The sequence below is a fragment of the Leucoraja erinacea genome, chromosome 27 (genome assembly GCF_028641065.1).
Source record: "Leucoraja erinacea ecotype New England chromosome 27, Leri_hhj_1, whole genome shotgun sequence".
Lineage (NCBI taxonomy): Eukaryota > Metazoa > Chordata > Chondrichthyes > Rajiformes > Rajidae > Leucoraja > Leucoraja erinaceus.
In genome coordinates this window covers 17,150,076-17,155,805 of record NC_073403.1, presented here as the reverse complement: position 1 = coordinate 17,155,805, position 5,730 = coordinate 17,150,076, and positions in this window count along the sequence as shown.

The following is a 5,730-nucleotide window of genomic DNA, read 5'->3' as shown; positions in this document are numbered from 1 at the left end:
TCCCCCCACCCCCTCCTCCCCTCTCATGCCCTAACCCTCCCCCAGCCATCCCCCCTCCCCCATTGTCCTCCTCTCAGTCCTCTCTCTCCAGGGTCTCCTCCCCTCCTCCCCCCTCTCCCACTCCTTTCCCCTCTCCTCCCCCCTATTCCTCCGCGGGAAACATCCCCTCTCCTCCCCAGTGGTCTCCTCTCTCCCTCCTCTCTCTCTCTGTCTCTCCCCCCCACTCTCCCCCCCCCCCCCCTCTCTAGATGTGACTGCAAGTTGGGGGCTATGCGTCAGTAGATAGGGTGGTTATGGGGTAAAAGGAGAAAATTAATAATATTAACATAATATCAAGGGGGGTAATTAGCGTGAGTGCGAGGGGGTGGGGGGGGGATAGTCAGTGCGTGTGACGCTGCATGCCGCCCTCCCCCCCCCCCCCCCCCACAACCGCACGTTGGGGGAACAGACCCCAACGGGTCTGCACTTGGTCTAGTTTTAATATAAAATTGCATACATGTAAGCCTACAAGTACCATACAAAATATGTAGATCACCTCTGAAAAGTACATAGTTACAATATCACTTGTTTTAGTGACTGAAATGAAAAAAAGTAATTTAATGAACTAGATCCTGGAATACCAAATAACTATTGATGAAAAACCAGTCCAGGCATTAAATTACGGGCTTCAGCCACATTCTACCCTTTAGGCTTCTACCCCATCCTAACTTAGTTGTGTGTATGTGTGCGTTATGTGTGTGAGGGAAGGAGAGAAGGGAGGGAGAGAGAGAAATGCGGAAGGAGAGAAGGGAGTGAGGGAAGTAGAGAAAGAAGGGAGGGAAGGAGAGAAAGAAGGGAGGGAGGGAAGGAGAGAAGGGAAAAGAGAGAGAGGAAGGAGGGAGGGAAGGAGAGAAGGGAGGGAGGGAGGGAAGGGAGGGAGGGAGGGAGGGAGCAGATGCCGGGGTCTGGGCGGACGGGTGTGAGCTGAGGCTGATGTTTGTAACCATTGCTCCAACCCCCGACCCGGCCCTCCCTGTATTGTTCACCGCGTCTCCCCAGGGAGTGAGAGGGGTGGAACCGGAGCTGTGTGCGTGGAGCACGGTGACTGGAGGGGCGGGAGTGCTGCCCCGGGACTGTAAGGGAATTAACCACCTCCCCTTCTCCCCCTTCTCCATTCACCCTCACATCCCCTCCCTGTCTACCCCTTTCTTCCCCCTCCACCCCTCTGCTCTCTCTCCACCCCTCTCTCCACCCTCCACCCGGGGTAGATCTACCCGAGCCGAGAGTAGATTACTCTAGCGTGTAGCCTCCTTAGGCGCGGGGCCCAATTGGGAGCAATTGGTCCAATTGGCTTAAGGCCGGCCCTAATCTTAGATGTAGTCCTTCCACAAAAAACCTTTGCATTGACTGTACCGAGGATCAGTGCGTCCTTTAGCATGTACTCCTGCAGTCTGATCTGTTGAAGTTGACAGCATTCCCTTCCGGATATGTTGTGGTTGTGATTGTTGAAAGACCAGTAATTTCTGAGCATACCAATCAGCTCATCTGATTTACCTGAAGCCGGTCAGAAAAGAACTACAAGCCAATGGAAGAGTTTTGTTTAGTTTAGTTTAGTTTAGTTTAGTTTAGCTTAGAGATACAGCATGGAAACAGGCCCTACGGCCCACTGAGTCCATACTGACCATCACATACCCGTGCACTAGTTCCATCCTACACACCAATGACAATTTGCAGATTTCAATTAACCTACAAGCCTGCATGTCTTAGAAACATAGAAAATAGGTGCAGGAGGAGGCCATTCGGCCCTTCGAGCCAGCACCGCCATTCATTGTGGTCAAGGCTGATCGTCCCCTATCAATAACCTGTGGCTGCCTTCTCCCCATATCCCTTGACTCCACTAGCCCCTAGAGCTCTATCTAACTCTCTCTTAAATCCATCCAGTGGCTTGGCCTCCACTGCCCACTGTGGCAGAGAATTCCATAAAAACGGTTTTTCTCACCTCAGTCTTAAATGACCTCCCCTTTATTCTAGGTGTGGGAGGAAACTCTTTGGAGTGTGGGAGGAAACCGGAGCACCCGGAGAAAACCCACGCGGTCACAGGGAGAGCATACAAACACCACACAGACAACCCTGAGGTTTGTATGTTAATCAAGGCTTGTATGTTAATTGCCTTCATTAAAAATTGTAAATTGTCCCTAGTGTGTGGGATAGTGCTAGTGTACGGTGTGATCACTGGTTGATGCGGAAACGGTGGGCCAAATGGCCTGTTTCCACGAGGTATCTCTAACCTTTAAAGTCTAAAGACCACCAGGTTCAGAAGCCTGAGAACCATAGTCACCAGGTTCAAGAATAGCTTCTTCCAAGCAACAATCAGGCTCTTAACATTGCACAACACTAACCTAAGTAACTATGATTTTCTATGGACTATGTCTTTGGCTGCACTACTGACTTTTGTTTTTGCACTATTGTTGTTACCTGGTATTATGGTTATTAATTTATTGTGTTATTGATTTATTATATATTTATCTGTGTGTTATTATATTTACGGGCTTGTTAAACTGCAGCAAGTAAGAATTTAATTGTGCTATTGTCAGTACATATGACAATGAAACAGTTTTGACTTTTGTTTCTTTGCAAATGGGAAGCGAGAGGCCTGATCTTCCACAGAGTGGAATTAAAACACTCTTGTGGGGAGGTTTAAACAATCAAGGAATTTAATCCACTGGGACTGCTATGGTCCTTGAAGCCACATCATTCAGTCCTGGTGACTCCATCCATGGACTCTAGATTCCAGGGCAGCACGGTGGTGCTGCGATAGAGTTGTTGTCTGTACGGAGTTTGTATGTTCTCCCTGTAACCACGTGGGTTTTCTCCGGGTGCTCCAGTTTCCTCCCTACATACCAAAGACGTACAGGTTTGTAGGCTAATTGGCTTGGTAACATTCTAAATTGTCCCTAGTGTGGAGGGTAATGTTAGTGTGCAGGGATCGATGGCTGGCTTGAACTCGGTAGGCCAAAGGGCCTGTTCCCGTGCTGTATCTCTAAACTAAACTAAAAACCTAAACTAGATCCCAGCATTGTACAGCCAGAATGCAGTACCCAACCCAACCCAGCCTCTCAGGCTCCTATTAAATCTCGCACCCTCAGCTTAAAGCAATGTAATATTTGCAAACGAAGGGCTACCAACTCTCACGCATTGAGCGTGAGACTCATGCATTTGATGAAATTCTCACGCTCTCATGCTGATGTCAGTAGTTCTCACGCTCAAAAAAATATGTTTTATATATATAAATTAATAAATAACGTCACACTCCTCCACACTCACCAATGAGAATAGTTTTCTGTCGGCGGGCTTAAGCCCATCGCACACTATTTAAAATGGCAATGTAGACAAAAATGCTGTAGAAACTCAGCGGGTGAGGCAGCATCTATGTCTGAGTTTGACCCTTCTTCAGAGTCAAGCATTTTCCCAGCATTTTTGTCTACCGCTCCATAGATGCTGTCTCACCCGCATTCACATTCCCATGCAGATGGTGTAGGATGATAGGTGAGACACGGCGGTGGTCCCAGCACCGACCCCCCCGAGGCACCGCTCACACCTCCCACCCTCACCTCCGGCGGCTCTGTGTCCGTCGGCCGCTCTGTCCATACCGCATGGAGTTTTAACCCCGGCCTGGAGCTAGGAGCGGACTGGGTGAGTGGGAGCGTCGGTGCCGCCTCTGGAGGCGCGGGGATGAATCTCGGGCTATAACTCCGCTCCGATGCCCGACTCCCGGGTCAATGACCCTCAGCTCCCGCGGACCCCAGCGGGACACAGAGCATCTGGGCCGGTCCGCATTCCCGGGGAGGGAGGGAAAGAGGGAAATGCTCCCCGGACATCGCCAAGTTGCCGCTCACTCCGGGTGTTGTCGCCGCTTCTCTGACACACACTCTCACACACAACCCAACACACACACTCACACACACAACCCAACACACACTCTCACACACACTCTCACACACAACCTAACACACAACCTAACACACACACTCACACACAACCTAACACACACACTCACACACAACCTAACACACAACCTAACACACAACCTAACACACAACCTAACACACACTCTCACACACACTCTCACACACAACCTAACACACAACCTAACACACACACTCACACACACAACCCAACACACACTCTCACACACACTCTCACACACAACCTAACACACAACCTAACACACACACACTCACACACAACCTAACACACACTCACACACAACCTAACACACAACCTAACACACAACCTAACACACAACCTAACACACAACCTAACACACACTCTCACACACACTCTCACACACAACCTAACACACACACTCGCGCACACACAAGATTTAAAGGGATACGGGCCAAATGCGGATAAATGGGACTAGTTTTGATGGGGCATCTTGATCTGCATGGAGCAGTTGGGATGAAGGGCCTGTTTCCATGCTGTAAGACTATGACACACTGTAGAAAGGGTGCAATTGCTCTAGAGAGGATCCTGTGGCGATTTATGAACATATTGGCGGGGCTGGAATTTTTTTTTCACTTTGAAGAAATATTTAATAACTGGGATTGTATTCTCTGCAGCAACGGAGGTGAGGAAAATACTTAGTTGAGGTGAATAATATTATGAGAATTGGACCTGTTTTACTTAACAAAGAGTGTAAGAAGGAACTGCAGATGGTGGTTTAAACTGAAGATAGACACTAAAAGCTGGAATAACTCAGCAGGACGGCGGCATCTGTGGAGGTGATGTTTTGGGTCGAGACCATCAGACTGAAGAGGTTGAAAACCAGCCATAAAACACAATGACTGGGGATGTGTGTTATCCAACTAAGGGCAGAAATTAGAATCATGTGTTCATCTTTATTGACGTGACACCATAATAAATATATTACAGAAAAAATAATTTAATGGGGTGGCACGGTGGCGCAGCGGTAGAGTTGCTGTCTTGCAGCACCACAGACATAGATTTGATCCTGACTATGGGTGCTGTCTGTACAGTATTTGTACATTCGCCTTATGACCACAAGGTTTTCTCTGGATATTCCGGTTTCTCCCACATCCGAAAGAAGTGTGGGTTTGTAGGTTAATTGGCTTCTGTAAATTGTTCCTGGCCTGTAGGATACAACTGGATGCTGGTCGGTGTGGGCTTGAAGGGTCTGTTTCCATATATATGTTTTACATATATATCTTAATTTCAATGAACCATATACGGTTGAATATGTGGCATTATTTTCGTCTTGTTTCTAATGTCAAAGGGTAAAGTTGAAAGATTTATTTGTGCAGAACAGTGATGGAAGTCTGACTCCTCTTGCCTTGTTTCTAGGTATTTGTTTCTCTATATATATGCATAACATATATGAATTATAGTCTTATTTCCATACATGAATATACTAAGGTCATTCATGTGCTGCACCTGTTGATCAGAGCCTGGCTCTACATTGAAATGTAATTAGGAATGTAATTTAGCCTAACCATATTCATACCTAATCCAATTTGAAGCATAAATGGTGCATTCAAGTGTAAGTTAAAAGACTTGCAACAGTATGCACCAGATTGCTCAATTTCAAGCTGAAAAATGCAAAAGCCCCCCCCCCCCCCCCCCCCCCCCCCTACCCCCTCGGTCACTACGCCCCCTCGCAATTTCTCACTCTCAACTTTCACCCAATGTTGGCAGCCCTGCAAACGGCATTTCTGGATCCAATTTCTTGGC